The 19,156-nt window shown below is 43.5% G+C and overlaps 2 pseudogenes; one reads left to right on the top strand and one right to left on the bottom strand.

The window, feature by feature from the left end:
- Positions 1-4,555: 4,555 nt before the first annotated feature.
- On the bottom strand, positions 4,556-14,969 carry LOC147625150 (uncharacterized; annotated as a pseudogene).
- A 1,556-nt stretch (positions 14,970-16,525) lies between these two features.
- LOC147625149 (uncharacterized) lies at positions 16,526-17,625 on the top strand (annotated as a pseudogene).
- The last annotated feature ends 1,531 nt before the right edge of the window (positions 17,626-19,156 follow it).

Below are 19,156 nucleotides of genomic sequence, written 5' to 3'. Positions count from 1 at the left end.
TTGCCTGTGTTCCTCACAGAACTCTTCACACATGGGTTAGGGGAGGATGGGACTCTTCTTGGTTTTGTGTTGGTATAGATGGAGTATCGCTTGGGATATCTAGTACTGTCAAAGGTCGAGAAAAACGATTTCTACGAGCTATTTGACAGACTGTTCTCCCGTAGCGTTTGTAACTCGCATATACATACGAATCCCAACACCACTGTGTATGGATTTGCCTCTGTTCCGTGGATATTAACAAACTGTGGGAGACTTTGGGTACGTGGTAAAGTGTGGTGCGTCGTTGGAAATGGAGGGGTCTACACTCACAGGCACACTGTTGATGTTTCTCACAGCGCACCTTGCACATAGGATGAAATGATTTCTCCCTTTTGCATGTTTTCCCAAAGTGGTATTGTTCTAGAGGTTTAAGTCTCTTGTGGCCTCGGTGATGTTCCAAGTGTTAGAATCCTGATCTTCACGGCCGGGAGGGAGAAGGGTGCCTAGGTTGAGGTCTAAGTCAGTGATAGGTCTATCCCGATGACTCTTATGGGCTGTGATTAACAGGAGTTTGCCACAGTATTCCCCAAAAGGAGTATCAGGGCAGTACACGTAGGAATCCCAACCCCAACGGGCGTGGATTTGTCGTTGTTCAATGGCCGCTAATACGCTCACAGTTTGACTGGGTGGATGGAAGGGAAAAGACGGATAGTTTTGCTGGAGGTGCAAAGGTCTGCACTCGCAAGCACACTGGTTGTGTCTTCTACACTTAACCCTACACATACGAGCTGATACTTGACCCTAATTCGAGGTCTAGTTTTTGTTGTTTTCTAAATTTTTTGTGATTTTCTGAAGTTTTATAGATGTTTTTGTATTTTTGAATGTTTTGATGTTTTTTTGGGGTTTTGATGTTTTTTGCTAGAAAGATAAAATAAAACTCTAAACAAAGGAAAACGTACTGAAAAAGAAATTGTGCACACCTTTTTCCGACAGTTGATGCTGATATGCGTACAACTGTAAAACAATTTGGAGCGCTGGCCTGCATCCACCGAGGGTTCAATGTGTACACGTGCTCCTTAGGTGCGAGTGTACATGTGTTTAACTAAACGTGGGTGAAGAAACATGCCAGAAAACATTAATAAAGGGCATATATATACAACTTCACACCTGGGTTCACCTATTGACAAGGGGTGTCATTTAGGCGACACCGAATGTCCCAATCTGCTCGAGGAACCTCACAGCGCGTGAACGTGGCTTAACTTAGTCCAATTTGACTTATAATGATATAGATGCAATGTACTGGGTTGGACTAAGGGACTTATCAAGTGTGAGGGTCCTTATAGATCACGTTTAGCCTTTTCTGGAGAGTGTTGTATCCAAAAGGCTTTTGCGCATGCGAACATGCCCAAATTGACTCGGAACAAGCTAGACTTGGTGACAACTGTGTATGGCAGTGTGATGATGCCTCGTTTCAATGTGGGTATGAAACCGAGTCAGTTTGGTCAGGTGCTTATGTCAAATAGCCGAAACTATCAATTTGCATGCGAACGCAACCTAACTTAGCTCGATCCTGCAAGAATCCTTATCAATGTGTAGCACTATGTATCGCGGACAGGCTTATCAAGCTTGAGTGGCTTTCAGTCCCTGTTAGGCTATCCACGGACTAGTAGGCTTCTAGAGCGTATTCTGTGCGTGAACGCAGCCTAATGGGTCCCGACGGGATAACTAGTGACCTAGAGCTCTTGTCCTAGATGAGACTTACAAGCCTATGAGACCTTCTCCAATTCCGGTGAGAATTGACCAGTCAACGAAGCTCTACGGACAAAAAGACACCACTGCGCGTGAACGCAGCTTAGTGAGCTCGGAATGAGCTAGCTTGGATATCAATGGTGCAAGGCACTGTGCCCTACACGTGTTTGCGTTTTCTTTCTTCATCCTGCACTTTCCCACCTGAAGATCCTGGTTTGTCTGTTATTGACACCTCTCCGGTTGGCTCCTCTGTGCATTCCATAGCACAATCAAAAGGAATCTCTCTCTCTCTCTCTCTCTCTCTCTCTCTCTCTCTCTCTCTCGTTTCCTGTCGAGCAATGCGCATATGCTAAAACCAAGCTCGTCTATGCGCGTTGAATGGCTGAAATCTCTTACTCACTCTTTCTCTCCCCCAATTCTCTCTCTCTCTCTCTCTCTCTCTCTCTCTCTCTCTCTCTCTCTCTCTCTCGTTTCCTGCCGAGCAACGCGCATGAACGTGCATGCTTTAAACAAGCACGTCTATACGTGTTGAATGGCAGAAATGTTTGCTTAAATCATCGAGCACGTTCATGTCCCAATATATTCTGTTGTGTGTATAATCTAGGGAGAGAGAGAGAGAGAGAGAGAGAGAGAGAGAGAGAGAGAGAGAGGAAGATAGTGAGGGAGAGAATTTTTCTAATCTTTTTTGTTTGCAGATTTCGAGAGTGAAACTCCCAAAAGAGTTTTAATTGATCCGGAAACTTGTAGTGTAGCAAGGATGGAATCAATGCCTTTGAAATTTAGGCTCGTTCAAACGAGCAAAAAAAGGGATATAGACTTCAGTGTGCAAGAGCCTGACAGTGATAATGATAGTGAAGCGGAGTCTGATGCCCTCATTGAAGGCGTGGTTGAATACCCAGAAGAGGAGGTGTAGGCAAAATTTTTTCACGAGTTAGTAGACACCGAAGAAGATTTTGATGCAGATACAGCATTGGATTTAATAAAAGAAACCCTTCAAAAAACTCCAACAAGACCCTCACAGAAAAAGGATATAAATTTCTCTTCTTTTGGGAAAAAGGAGGCTTCAAATAAAGAACCGAAGACAGCAGTCTTTTTTCAAAATCAAGATATTTTGTGTGACGAGGCTCTCTTCGATTTTGCCCGCAAATCCGGAGCCACTCATGTATTCCACCATCTTGCAGATAAATTTAACAAGCCTATCCCCCTCGAAGATATTATTAATCAAAATATTATGTACTTCAGAAAGGAAATGGACGAATACCAGAAATGTGTTGGGAAGGGGAGGGTCATTGCAGATGGAAAGCAATGCGTTCACTTGATGGATTGCTTTAAAGGGAATAAAGGCGCAAATGCATTGTATAAAAAATACACATAGCTAAATCCCTCTTACAGGCCATTTTGGTGCTCAAAACACAAAAAAGACTGTAAAATTGTAACTGAGCTCATAGGTTTTATCTGCTTTCTCCATTGTTTATATCCAGAGCTTCCTGAATCAGGGGAAGACCTCATTTCTGAGGACGTTATAGAGGAGGATGCTGAAGGTGAGGAGGAGGAGAAGGAAATAGAAGACCTAGAGGAGCAGTTGGACGAGGAGAAGGAAGCTGAAGCCACCAAACAGCTTGACATTACTGAGATTAAAAATACGCTCTCCAGGAATGTAATGGATGTTGACCCCCTCAATATAGACGTGTGGGGTTTAATTTTACCAATCTTGCCTGAATTCTATTTCGGGGACAGGGCATATCTTTTGCTTGCAGATATCCAAAATGTTTTTAATATTCGTGAGGATTATGCCTTATCAAAAATAGCGAAGTTCCACGACCTTGAATATGGGTGGGTGCCAGATGATGCGAGTGAAGACGAGAGGATGGAATTCAATTCTAATGCGAAGGATTGCCTTAGAAAGTGTTTTGACACTAATGATGTATATAAAAGGGGGAATGCTCTTCTGAATGCCAAGAGTTTTCTTTCTTTCCAGGAAAAGAAAGGCTACCATCTCCTACCTAGCTCAGCTGACAAATTTCTCTCTGTAGAGCCATCATTAGAGGATTTAAAGAAGGAATGTTCTAGCTCTATAGATCTTTATCGGGAGGAGACTTTTCTCAGTGACGAGGGCGTAGAGGTGTAGATCCTTCCCCCCCCACCCCTCTCTCTCTCTCTCTCTCTCTCTCTCTCTCTCTCTCTCTCTTGTAGTAACAATCTTTTTATATCTCTGCAGATTATAGAGGCAGAGAGGGATGAATTCCTTTTGCGCCACAAAAGAGTTCATACAAGAAAAGACGCTACTCTGGGACATTACCTGAAGGATCTTGCAAAAGCTCCTATAATAGTATTTCACAACACACTGAGCAGGGAAGGGAGAGTTGGCACGTTTGTATTTAAAACGTTGTCATGCTTTTTAGGTGGAACCATTGTACCCAAAAATTATAGTAAGGTAATTCTTATAGATAAAATGAAAGCCTTGGACATTTTTGGGTATTTGCCTGGATATACAAGGTGTAGACGAAGTTTTTTCTATACCTACACTGCGGCAGCTCTATCAGCAGGAATAAGTAATGTCGAGGAGCTTGAAGATTATGGCAAATAGCAGCTTCTACGCTTTCGAGGACACAAACCTTTGTTACTTCAAGACAAGCCAGAAATGGCTGATGTTAATACTGAGAAACAAGATGTAAAGGAAGAATAGATCTTATCAATTGATTCCAAAATACATGTATTGTCTTAGTTTTTTAATATAAATGATTACAAAATGGTTTCCATCTCATGGCTCTAAGATACAGTCAACCCATCGATGATTTTGATATGTTTTGTTCTCTCTCTAGATATGCTATTGTTCAAGTGCTTTGGATTTTTTGAATGCTTTGATTCGTTTTGCTTTCCTCTCTTCTGCAGTCTTTATTGCCTGCGCCACTTCAGAAGACCTTAACATTTGTTTCTTTCGTTGTTGCTGTAGAATACGCCTATAAAACCATTGGTGCAACTCCAAAAGACTATTTGCTTTGGATTTTCCTCCACCGTGCTGTGTATGCCTGAAGTAGGCATTTCATGCCATATAATGTGATTTTTCCATACCTTGAGTATTCCAAATGCTTGGATTAACATATTTCTGAATAAAGAAAGGCATGTGATTGTACATGATTGTATCTGGGCACTAAATGCCTGATACTTGGTAATGGAAATATCATAAAAAACAAACACTAACATAAAGACATTCCCTTTAGCAGAAGATCATAACAGTAAAACGGAATACAAAACATCATGCAGAAAATACGCTACACACAATAACCCTGAATAGATGATCAGAATTCATTGATGTCATAATCATGTAAGGGATTACATTTCCGCTTCTTCATCTTCTACAATACTGAATATCCGTTATGCGCCTTCCCATGATCAACTAACTACATCTCTTCATATCTCTCCCTTCTCACGAATTCCTAAGCAACTACCCAAAAGGATCATTCACATACATAGAATTCGGATATTCCAACTTAGGTAAAGTTAACCCCTAACACATGGCACAGCCCGGTGGTTGGGTTTTCGAGAAAACCCGACTCGAACCCATAAATCCCTGATCAAACCATCCATTGTCTTTACATTGCTTCAAAAAGAAAACACAACTACAAACTGAAAGCAAAATCCTACTAAACTAGAAATCCTAAAACACTAGAAAAGCATAAATTACTAAGGTAACACCACCGGCTCCAACGGCTTCGGTGGATCATCTTTAGTCTTTGAATCTTCCACCGGCTCCAAATTGACGACTGGAACAGTAATCTGATCTGCAGGTATTATATCCTGTGACACCATCTGAATGACTTCAGCCTGGCCAACTGCTTCCTTGTCAACCTCCGACATAATCTCCACAGTTTGTCCATGATCCCCCACAGTAGCCTGCTCTGTATCCAACTGTCCCTCATTAGGCAACTCCATAAAACACATGGCTTGAACTTGCTTCTCAAACTCCAACAATTTCAACATTAAAGCATCCTTTTCCGACTATAAACCTGCTACTTGATCCAACAATATCTGCTCAGATTCAGAAATGAAAGCTCCACTTAATGTATTAAATGGCTTCATCACCCAGGCTTCAATCCGATCTCGGATACCTTGCCACAGTTTGACTCCCACCTCAGTTAAGCTCCTCCTAATCACTGCTAAATCAGACTCTGAAACTAACACTCCCTCTACATCTTCATTACTCTGAGATAGCATCTGTCTTTCAATAGCCAACAATGGTTGAATACGTTGAGTTAACATCTGATTCTCCACCTGCAAACCCACATTTTGCTCAGACAATACTTCCAACTCTTTATGCATCTTCTCCTGCAATTGATTTGTCCATTCTTGAAACAATCCCAACGACATCTTTGTCTTCACCAAATTTCTCTGACACTCTGCTACCTGGTCTTTCTCTTTAACCACTGCCTCCTGAGCCTGAACTAACAACATCTTAGTTTTCACGAACTCCTCCTCTTGATACTTGACTTTAAGCTGATAAGTAGCTTCCGATCTCGACTACTCCTGGATAACCCAAACCTAGTGTTTCCAATCTGCAATACTACTCTCCTGCTTCCGAACATACTCTTGGACCTTATTCAAAGACCAGAGCACATCCTGCAACTCTCCACTCTGAACACTCTGTTCTGCTTCCTTGGCTATAACTATAACAGAATCCCACTGATTTGACTTAACAGGTGTAAAATCCATCGTCTTTACCACATCTTGGATCGCAGATGAATCCACATCCAATTTTCTTTTCTTGCTAAAAGTGAATTTCTTACCCACTGAAACTAATGATGGATCAGTACCAACAGACTCTGTGGCCTGATGCAACAAATCTAGCCCTTTCGGAACATCTGGTGAGACCAACACCTCCTTGGCTTCGAAGCGAGTATAGCGTGCTTCCAGCAAATCCTGAAACACCTTCATCTTCTCAGGCTGATGCTCAAACCCCAATGGAGAATCCACTGCCCCCTCCGGGACAACGTCATCCTGACCCGGTTCTTCAGGACCACCATGCACTGGTTGAGTCGGCAAAAGAGGCAATTTGCTGGCAAAAATCATAGGAACCTTCTCAAACAAAGCTGCTAAGAACGCCGACAGCCGAGAAGTGACTTGAGACTTCCTCTTATCAGTGATTTCCACCTCCTGCAGAATTCTATTGTGCACCAAAGAAGCCCAACTAACTTTTCCCCCTTTCTCAGCATACAGCAAAGGTGCAAAATTGTCTTTTGACATGTATTCCAATTTGATTACCTGACAAATTCGCTCAAGGTACCATCTTAAATGCTGACGACGGGGTTCAGCGACATTCTTCACCATGTAATAGGCTCTAGACCCCTGTGGAAGCCCAAATTCCTTCCTCATGGCCACATCCGAACACTTTGCCACAGCCACAGTTTCTTCATAATGGAGATGAAATACTTCTGCTATCAATTGAGGTGTCAAACCCACAGTCGCAGAGAGGTAACCATTCCTCTTACGAATCACCTCCAACTGCGTTTTGGCATAAACATTCTCCCGCCATCTGTCCCACGGCAAAGATGCAAACTCCCATAACCCAATGGTCTGCAACCACTGAGTAGTCGCCTCCTCTGACAGATCCAGATGAACAGAAAAATCCAAGAAAGGATCCATTAAAGCCTGCAAAGTATTAGCTTCCAACCCCCTACCTCTGCAGACAGCGCATCCTCAGGCTCGAAATCTTCATCAGCCTCCACAGACGCACGAACAGAAAGCTCCTTACTGGCGGCGGGTTGTTGCCGCAGTCGTCGCCGGGGAGAAGAGCGCTCCACAGGAACCACCTTAAGCGGCATCGAACGCCCCATCTCAGCCAGCGCTTGACGCAGGGAATTCAGCTTCGCTAAGCGCTCTGCGTTATTCATGCAAAAAGTCTCCTCCAAGCATGCCAAAATTGAAATGTGCATGAAAAAACCCCCACACGTGGTGATATAAAACACAACGTCACCCAGTCGGCCAAATCTACCACACATGCCCGACTTCCCATCAATATCCTCCACTTGTACACTAGCGGACATTCCCAAATTTTCTAACACATCCCCACTTACACCTTCGCCTAATTTGCCCACTGGTGCGGATATTCCTCCATCTGCTAAAACTCCGACCTCTGCGGTTACTCCGACCACTGGTGGCTGACCCACAAACTTCTTCAATCGGAAACCATTAATCGGTTTCTCGACCAGAGTCCCAAACATATCAGCAAGTCGGAAAGTACCCTGACCACAATCCTCCATGATTTTGTACGGCCCTATGTACCTCAGCTTTAATTTACCCGGATGAGGACCAAGCTTTGAATTATACAGCAAAACCCAATCCCCAACCTGAAAAACTTTGAATTTAATCTGTCTACTTACCCAAGCCTTCCGCCTTTGCTGAATCACCTCTGTGATATACCCACTAACAATCCTATCCTCTTCGGAGCTGATACAGCATCTGCTGTCGGAACTGAACAGATTCTTCCGGTGATAACCGATCAGCAATAGCCACCCGCAAACTAGGAACTACATATTCCATTGGAACCACCGCCTCCAAACCATACACCAGCTTGAAAGGTGTCAAACCTGTAGTGACTTTAAAAGCTGTACGGAATGACCATAGAGCAGAATCAAGCTTCACATCCCAGTCATCCCTATTCTCTGCTACTATCTTCTTCAAAATCTTCACCAAGATCTTGTTGGAACTCTCTGCTTGACCATTGGCTTGAGGATGATAGGCAGTAGACTTCTTATGCATAATCAAATGAGTCTTGGTCAACTCCGCAATGACAGCATTGAGAAAATGAGTACCCCGATCACTAACCAATTCCACTGGGCACCCAAACCTGGTCATAATGTTGTGATAGAGAAACCTAGCCACACTGTTGGCGGTATTATCTTTCAAAGCAACAGCTTCCACCCACTTCGTACAGTAATCAGTAGCCACCAAGATATAACGACAACCTGTCCGCTTGGACTTAGGCTTGATTGGCCCAACAAAATCCAAACCCACTTCTGAAAAGGATCTAAGGGCAGAATCGGATTATCCGCCATGCGGTCTGAACCTCCAGGCTGCCCCAACTGTTGACAAACCAAGCAACTCCTAGCATGATTGTGTGCATCCTTCAGCACGGTAGGCCACCAAAGCCCAGATTGAAGAATCTTCTTACCTGTAATGTCTCCAGAAAAATGCCCACCTGCAATGCCACCATGAGCCTCTTGCAGAACTGCTGATTGCTCAAATTCTGGGACACAGCGACGGATAATCTGATCTATCCCCCTCTTGTACAGAGCACCTGCAATTACCAAAAAAGGTTTACTCCTGAGTACCAGCTTTCTCCGTTGATCAGTGGAAAATTCCACTGGCATGGTGCCATCTGTCAAGAAACTCAACATCTGATCATACCAAGAATCCAATATCGCCACAGTAGTAGCTGAAAACAAAACCGAATCAGGTAAGTGATCATCCACCCCTACAGCTACTTCCCCAATCTCCAACCTACTCAAATAATCCGCTACAGCATGCTCCTTTCCCGGGGTATGTATGATCAGAAAGTCAAACTCCTGGAGTAGAAGCATCCACCTAGCTAACCTACCCGTCAAGTGTGGTTTCTTGACCAGATACAATAAGGCCTGATGATCTACATGGAAAACCAGCTTATTGCTCAACAGATAGTGCCGGAACTTGTGAAGAGAATACACCATCCCCAAAGCTTCCCTCTCCGTGAGACAGCATAATTCCGTTCGGCACTTGTCAACATCTTGCTAGCATAGTACACTGGGCGAAACCAGCCTTTAATCTTCTCCTGCATGAGGACAGCCCCTACGGCAATGTCCGAAGCATCTACAAAAACATGAAATGGTAACCCCCAATCAGGAGGTAGCACTATCGGTGCCACCACCAACATCTTCTTCAGAATTTGAAATGCCTTTTCTTGAACTGGAGACCACACAAAATCCACTCCCTTCTTGGTCAAATGAGTAAGGGGTGCACACACATCTGAAAGATATCGCAAAAACCTACTATGCCACTTAACCTGCCCCAAAAACCTGCTTAACTCCTTAAGATTACGTGGTGCGGAAGCCTTCTGAATGGCCTCAATCTTCTTAGCATCAATCAAGATGCCTTCCTGGGACACCACATGGCCCAAGAGAATCCCACGCCTTACTGCAATAGCACATTTGAAGGGATTAAGAGCTATGCGGAACATCCGACAGCGCTCCAAACAGAGTCTCAGGTGCTGTAAGTGCAAAGCCTTTTTACCAAAAACACTAAAATCATCAAGAAAGGCTCGCATAAAATCCAACAGATATGGCTCAAATGCCTTCTGAGCCACAAATGAAAATGATGGTGGGCCATTCTTTAATCCAAAGCTCATCACCGTGTAAGCAAATGCTCCCCACTCAGTGATAAAGGCCGTCTTATCCACATCCTCCGGTGCCATCCTTATCTGATTATACCCTGAGAAACCATCCAAAAAACTATACATCTCATGACCAGCCACAGCATCAAGGAGGGTATCACAGAACGGTAACGGAAACGGGTCAGTAATTGTGGCAGCATTCAACTTCCTGTAGTCCACACACACCCTGATCTTGCCATTTTTCTTTGGCACGACCACAATGGGAGACAGCCAAGTCACCTCATTGACCTGCTTGATAAACCCTACCCGTAATAGCTTATCCAGCTCCTCCTTGACCTGCTTGGCGAAATTTGGATTCATGCGATACCGCTGTTGGATAACAGGAACAGCATCACTCTTCAAATTGATGCGGTGCTGATGTAAAGCTGGATCAATGCCCTTCATATCAGAATACTCCCAAGCAAATACATCTCGAAACTCCACTAACAGTTTCTGCAAGTCCTCCTTAAATTGACCTTCAACATGCACACTGACTCGAACCATCTTAGGATCGGATACAGTACCTAAATTCATGTCCTGTAATTCATCTTCCTCCACCCTGATGGACTTCTGCAAACGCCGTTCATATTGCTGTTCAGCTGCTAGAATGGCTTCCTGCTCGGTTACAGAATGCACCTGCTGAGCCTTGGCAGCTAAAGCTTCTTCCACAGCCCTCTGAAAAGTATGGCCTTCCATGATCTGGCCTGGAACCACCTGGATCTCCTGCTCGGGCACCACACTGTCTTCAGTCGGAACATCCGATGATTGTTCCACACCCTCGACACTCTGCGGAACTGCCGATACAGGGTGTCCAGTATTCTGATATCTGGTGACAATAGCTTCCACATCTACATCAAAGACCGGTACTACCGTTGGATTTGCTTGCATATATGCCTCCTCCTCATCTTCGCCTACATCACTTGCCAAATGAATGCCCTGAGCACATAAAGGCTTCTGCCCCTGCTTCAAGAGAACTTTGGATAGCATGGACAAGCGATTTGTCTTCTTGCCCTGCCTGATCACCACAGTATTATCCTCCCAATCCTGCTTGACACGGGCAATTTTAAACCAGGGGCGGCCTAGCAACATGGCATAGGCAGACCCGCTATCCTGCATCCGGAGCACCACAAAATTCACAAGAAACGACAGACCACCCACCTTAATAGATTGATTCTTGAGAATCCCCAAAGGTTGAAGTCGCCGCTGATCTGCCATCCTTACTTGAAAAGGTGCTGGTGCTAACGCTCCCAACTTCATACGGATGTAAATGGTCTCCGGTAGAATATTGACTCCGGAACCCCCATCCAGTAAAACCTCTTCAAACTTGTGCCCGTGGAATGCCACCTTAATCACTGGGACTTGAAAATCCACATCTGCGGACTCAGCTTGAGAAACTCCCACAAACGGGGCTTGATCCTCCACCATCTTTGCTGGAACTGGCTCCTGCAGCTTTCCCAACAGCTGTTCCCGGAAAGCCGGTACCATGCTTAACAGCTGATCGAAGGAAATCTGAATAGGCGCATGCATTAGTGCATCAAATAGATCCCCAGAACCTGGTACTGTTTCAGTTACCTTAGGAACTGGATCGGAATGGACCACCGAAATCTTTCCTGGAAGTGGATCACAAGGTGGCTGGGCTGGAATCGGTTCCTCCGACAACTGTGCCTTTGGCAGTGGCTCCATCGGTTCCACCGGGAGCTGCTTCTGCTGGAGTTTCTGAACCTGACTGGAAACTTTTCTACGAACCACCTCCTGGTCCTCCCAACTGATAGGTCCCTTACCCTTTGCACGGGTAACAGCCAAAGTATCCACTAAATCTTGCCCCTTACAATCCCCAACGAGCATACCCGTGGAGCACGCACCCTGCGCATCAACAGAGCTAGAAGCTTTCAGCACTTGGAACTGCTGCGGCACACCCTGAAGATGTGAAACCCCCGTGCTGGCCCCCGCTGCTTGATCTCCCACCATCTCTATCAGGATGGCATTTGCTTAAGCTGGAGGTCGCTGCTGCTGCTGGTCCTGGGGAGGTCCCTGACCCCGATTCCCCTCATTGAATCGAATGACAGGTTTCCCTCTTTCCTCCCTATGCTTACACCATAATTCACAGGCCGGACCAATTCGATGCCCGTCTTTTGCACAGTAATCACACAGTGGCACACCCTGAGGTCCCCTCTGAAACCCTTGCTGCCCCTGCCAATTAGGCCTTGGAGCATATGGTCTTGGAGGCCTATTATAGGGAACATGCGGAACGGTCGGAACCACCGGATTAGCCTCTGCAACTTGCTGAGGTGGTGCTCTCTGAACCACATTGGGTGGCACCTTGCCTCTGTAGTTGGGGTTGTACCAACAGGCACTCGTAAGATGGCCGTCCTTCTCACAAATATGGCAGTACTGTTTCTCCTTGGGCAAGACTGCTGCATACCCTAAGGCTTTAAGTTTGTGAAGAAGCTTTTTCTCCTTCTCCGCCCTAACCTATTTCTCTTTATCTTTTTTCTGCTTAGCCTTCCTTGAGGCCTTTTGCTTCTCACTATGCTTCTCATCCTCCGATTCATCAGATGAGCATGCCGACTCGGCCTCACTATCCGAGTCTGACTCAGTCGAACTATCCGACTCTGAGTCATCCTGCTTCCTGCCCTTCCGTTTGTCCTTCTGAATGCCCAGGCGCTTTTCCACCCGAGAGGCAGCTGTCACGAGGTTATCAAAGCCGCCGGCAATATCCACATTTGCGACAGCACTCTTCAAGTTCCTCCGCAATCCTTTGATAAAATAACTGGCAAGCATTTCATCCGAGGGTCTTTCATTACCCTGCAGTCTGGCAGCCAATCCCCGAAACTTCTAAGCATAATCCTCCACTAACAGATGCTTCTGTTCCATGGCCTTGATCTTTTTGACGATATCAGTAGGAGTTTTCTCCTTCCTGAACCGGGCCAAAAACGCATCCTTCAAAGCATTGAAATCTGCAAAGTGGGCCAAGCCATATTGGCTAAACCAACTCATTGCTACCCCCTCCAGGGTTGCGGCAAACTGCTGCAATTTCACCGGATCTCCAAAATGGGCAGGGTACCCACTGGCTTGCCATCGGGTCTCGAATTGAGCCACGTGACAGTCTGGGTCTTCCTTAGGCTTTGCCTTAAATTTAGCAGCCTTAACCGTTGGGTTGGGTGGTGGTGCAGCCATGTTCACAACTCCTGGTAGTGGATTAGCTGGTGGCGGATTTTTCAATGGATCAAATTGCAACCGTCTCTGACTCCGAACAGGCGGTCTGGACAGAAATAGGGCACCAACAAATTGATGCAAATGCCGCCGGGCTTGCTCCGGGCTAACGACATTCTGCCCCGGCCCTTCTGCAAGTGGTGTTGTATGCTCGACAGCGTCCGCCTCGTCCACGCCGACCTGCGCCAATTGGCCCTCAATTACGCCAGCAAAAACCGACGTAACTGCCCACAGGTGGCCCTTTCGCAGCATCACCGCTTCCACTGCTAGAAGCTTCCGACCTGTCATATCTGCGCTTCCTAGCTTGTGCCCTCGTGAAATGAATGGGACTAGTTTGCCTCTCCCTATCTGACATTCATGCAAGACCCAAACAGCACAGCACAACACAACCCCATACCCAACAAGACAAGACAATGCTGAGTATGCGAACACCGCAGGATCGCCAATGTGTATCTGGGCACTAAATGCCTGATACTTGGTAATGGAAATATCATAAAAAACAAACACTAACATAAAGACATTCCCTTTAGCAGAAGATCATAACAGTAAAACGGAATACAAAACATCATGCAGAAAATACGCTACACACAATAACCCTGAATAGATGATCAGAATTCATTGATGTCATAATCATGTAAGGGATTACATTTCCGCTTCTTCATCTTCTACAATACTGAATATCCGTTATGCGCCTTCCCATGATCAACTAACTACATCTCTTCATATCTCTCCCTTCTCACGAATTCCTAAGCAACTACCCAAAAGGATCATTCACATACATAGAATTCGGATATTCCAACTTAGGTAAAGTTAACCCCTAACAATGATATGCTGCATACATTGAGGATTCAGAAATAACTCAAATTCATCATGTTGTTAAGTGAAACAAAGCATGTTGAAAATAAAGATCTTACCATGTAATGTGTAACTTGTGAATCTATCCATGATGCAGTATATGCTTTCTGAAACCCTCGTAGGTTCTCTTCGAAGGCTTTTCTATCTTGCAATGTCCACTTTGTTTTCTCACACATCTAGAATAGAACATCAATCTTTTGCCAAACTTCACTCTTGACATTGCGTGAGGCAGATTCGTGATCTTTGACTGCATTGTGTAGCTTTTTCCATTGCTGATACTCAATTTTGCATGTATATGTGACCCTCTGAGTATTATTTTGTTCGTCACTTCCAATTTTAGAAAGAAACCTTCTTGCCTTGACTCCTCCGATGGTTCACTTCATTGGAACATCTTTCTCATGTGTGGACGACCTGTTATCTTTTTGAATGTGTACATTTCCACCATGTAATACAATCTTGGACAAAACTTTCTCCAAAGCACTAATAGCACTCTTTCTTTCTCCAAAGCACTAATAGCACTCTTTCTTTCTGAAGCATCATTGATTTTCCAAGCAAAACCAATATGGAGATGAACTAATTTTTCAATTATTCTACACAGAGCATGTAATGTGCAGATATGTACGTTAGTAAGAGGAATATCAAATACTGGTTAGAAATTCTTATCAAGCTCATTTCGATTTGGGGTTTTTTTCCACCAATTTGGGTTCAAGTTTTTTGCCAGCTCCATACAGTAAAGACAAGGCGAACTAGCATTAGCTCCCATACTGCAGTTAAATAAACATTTTAGGGTCTTCAAATCACCTGCAAGATGCCACATAACCTTAAACTCTCCTCTATTCTCCACATTGAGTGTCTTTTGGCCCTTCATTTGATCACTGATTATCTCAGGAATTGATGTATGATGAAATACCCAATAAAGAAACTCATGGTCTTCTTTTAGTACCTATCCATACAATATGGAAAGCTTAATATCATTTTAAATACTCACAGTGAACATTAAAATGATTGTATGCTACCTGAAAAGCTCCAAGCCACCATACTTGGACTGCACGCTAAAATAGAGATCCGAATCTTTGCTTACATTGGATAGTGCCCTATTCATAAGGGTAATTGTCACCCTCTCCATTTTCTTCTCTTTTAGGATCTCGCACTCATCCATTTTCAGTACAAATTGCAGAACCCCTCCTGTTTCCTGAAGGCTAATGTTGTAATATTCCACCATCCTTTGTTGCAAAGTTTCAAGATCCATGAAAATATTGTTGAACTCATCATAACTGAAAGATTTATACTGATCTTTGATATGAAATGGTGGGCCAAAGTATTGAAACTAATTTGAGTTTAACTCACCTCGTAGTTTCCAAACGTGTGACGGTTTGGGAAGCATCCTTTTCTTTATTCCCTTTGCAGCAAGAGCTCGTGACAAAGACCTCTAAATGGCAGAATAACCCTTATAGCTAACTCCACTAGAGTCCATGACTTCTTGAATATCAACTGCTGAAACAACATTTGTGCTTACAAACTCATCAATAATGCGTCTTTGAACCACCTTGAATTTCTTTTCCTGAATCAGTGCCTTCGCTACTCTTGATGTTACAAGTGGTTTGAGTTGCAAAGCAGGGTTCAATAGTGGGTCGATATTTTCCTTGTCTGGTTGTATCGCAACCCTGAAGTATCATACATTTATCAATGATTACACACTAATAATTGTCCAATGAAAAAAAGAGAGCAGCAAATGAAATGACGTGACAAGAAATTAAACCACAAATTAAAGAGAAACACTTATTATGAAGTGCACTTTATAGAACCTAATACTTCTATCAAACTTAATACAGCGAAACGAACAAATGTGACAGCAAGAATAGATCAAAAAAAGATTTTAGTGTACCTTATGGCCTTTATTCTTTTCTTTAGTTCTCCAGATCCAAGTTTCAATGCTTCAACATTCTTGAGTTTTCGTTTTCGCTGCCTTTTGCCCATGCATGTCTCCTTCTCTCAGTACATTTTAACCTATTGTGAAAGTCTTTCTATCTGTTCTTTTTGTTCTTCAAGCTTTTGTCTTTGCATCCTGCACTCTTCCCTTAAACAAAACGATTCAGAAGTAAAATATTGCATTTGAAGTCTCTCCAAATCTGAGTTTGAAGATATTGCCTTACAGTATCCCAAGAAACCTTCTTCACCATTTCCTATAAATCGCAATACGTTAGTCGAATTTGAGAATGGGGGGTGTGATTGGGTTTTAGGGTCAATGGGGTACAATCTGCCATCACAACAAAGATCTATATGTTTGTGGCGAGAGAGCCGCATATTCGCTAAATCAATAGAGGTTGAATGTGTGCTACTACTATTCTTGTTGCATCGTTTCTGAAATGGCTCATACTCAGTATCGAGATCGATGTGAAGATGATACTTTCTCTGAGTTTCTTCCATGGATGTACAATCATTAACATGAGCTTTTTGATGCTTTGAGGTTAAAACTTTGAAATCTTTTCCCTCCACGAACTTAGTTGTTGTCACTTCTTTATGGCGCCGAACATTCTTTTTCAATGTCCTTTAATCTTGACCGGTACACAATCTCACCCTCAGATAAAAATTAGCTGGCGTTTTCTTTTTTCTTTTTCACTCGTGGAATAATTTCTAGAGAGAGAAATATTCAACTTGAAACATTCTTACAAGGCCCTCCAAATGACCTCCGAAATTTTCTAATGTACTCTCACGAAGGTGTCTTAGGAAGGGCAATATGTTAGTGTCAAAGAATATGAATTTTTGCAAGGTTGTAGTGACATGGCTAGTGCTCTTATGTTTATGTCATTCAAAACAAACAAAAGTTCATTATAATCTAGCAGTATAAGTAATATAGTGCCTCCTTTTGTAGTATAAGTCATATAGTGTTGCATGGTCTCGGGGTCGTCACTTTTGAGTAGAGCACATCGACAAGAAGCGTGTGACATTTGACTTTGGCATGATGGCAAAGTTTGAGCAATCTAGTTGACGACACACAACACATCCCAACATTGTCATTACAGAGATGCAATACTTTGGTCATCTGAACGAGATTATAAATGTGGACTATCGAAGCTTCCACATGCTTCTCTTTGATGTACAATGGTTTAAAGTGATTATGGTAGGATCAAATGCCACTGTTTGAAGAGATGTGTCAGGGTTTCTTGAAGTGGACTCAACAAAGCTCTGGAACAACTTATGAGATACATTTGTCCTTCCAAAACACTGTGAGCATGTTTGTTTCTAAACTAAAAGCATCTATATTTTACATGACAACAAACACTAAAAGTTTAGCTCAAAATCCTTAGGTTATTTTCTATCCAAAGCCATCTAATGAGAGATGGTGGTATGCAATCTAAGTGGCTCCATGAGCTGCTCGAGTTTATGAGGGTTGCGACCTAATGCCCAATGCCCCAATTATGGATTAGCAAGCAGGCATGCAACCACAAGAGGATGTGCCACAAGAAACACTAGAGGAAGACAATACAATAAACTTGGAAAATGTAGCAAACTTGACAGATGTAGCAGAGCTAGAGGATGATGTAGCAAATTTGGATGAAAATGAGTTCTCCTTAGACAGAGAGCTAACCATGGACCTCAAAGCTATTTTAGAGTTGTATCAAGATGCTATAGATGAAGCTTAATATAATATTTTGTACTAGCCATATCCTGAAAAAATGGCCTCAGATATTTTGTACGAGCCATGTCTTCAAAATATGCCACAACTTTCTTAATTACATGCCACAGATATTTAAATTCTTACTACAGTTTTTTAATTATTCAATGAGAGAGATGCAAGAGAGAGAAGTATGTCTAATCTATTTTGTATATATGCAAGTTTTTATATTCTATTGTAGATGCAACTTTCTATCCTCTTTGATACAACACTGTCTCTTTGATACAACACTATGAGTGACCACGACAGTAGTGCTCGCCCAAGTGATGCTGACATTGATCTCTTCCTACATTCTCTTTCACCCAATCAGCTAGATCGGGTGATGGGCAGAGTTGTGATGCTGAGTAGAGCCAAAACAACTCGGTCATAATAGCCCTCTTCTTTGCATTCATATTCATAGCAAAGCTCTCCTTTGTAGTCAAAGCATACTGTTGCATCTGTAACGTACCCAAGTCACTAAGCCTTGGGCACGCATGATAGACAACCAAGGCTCAACTCGATCCTAGATAAATACTTTCCAGACCCCTGTTGGATGCTGAAAAGTGAGTGCATGAGAGAACCCTAGTCCTATCTCACAGGGGGAGCGTAGAGATCTAACAACCTTATGGTCTCAGGATAGTCGAGTATCCTGTCTGAGTGACCCTTGGTTCATGGAATTTGCGTATTTTTTCCCATCAATGCGGGGCACAGTTGTGAACTCTTTCCCTTAAGATCCACCCTTGATTCAAGAACTCCTTCCCCTAAGGTGAGGTATTTCCTAACTAAAATGTTTGGAAAGTTACCCAACTGATTGGGTCCACCCAGCCATAGAATGGCAGCCGTTGTGGCAACCGTTCTCCCACTTTCCTTTAAAACCACATTCCTATTTAATTACTACCACACTCTTTACATGTAAAAGCACGTTCCTTCTTATCAACCTTAGAGCAATGTACATTAAAGTAAAGACCTTAATTGAAAACAAGGGATGCATGTACCCCACCATCAACCCAAGTTCCCCAGGTGGCTACATACACATAAAATCTTTGCACTGCTTTATCTAGAATGCAGTCATCATGAGTCCCATTGGAATCCATGGGCACCCTTCCCTTCCAATCCTTGGCCGGTAGAAACTTCAACTCCAGACCCCTGCGGAGTGTCCTCGCCTATGGAAGGTTTGTAACCTTCATGGTTGCCAAATTCCACCACTAGCTCCTTGATCAGGGTATCTAGCAGCTCATCCATCTAGGCCGGCCCCTAGTTACCCCGCACCTAGAGGGTCCATACCCAACAAACTAAGGGGTTAG

This window comes from Cibotium barometz, chromosome 24 (assembly GCF_041138505.1).
Source record: "Cibotium barometz isolate CiBa-2024 chromosome 24, ASM4113850v1, whole genome shotgun sequence".
Taxonomy (NCBI): domain Eukaryota; kingdom Viridiplantae; phylum Streptophyta; class Polypodiopsida; order Cyatheales; family Cibotiaceae; genus Cibotium; species Cibotium barometz.
This window is presented reverse-complemented; position numbering and strand designations above follow the sequence as displayed.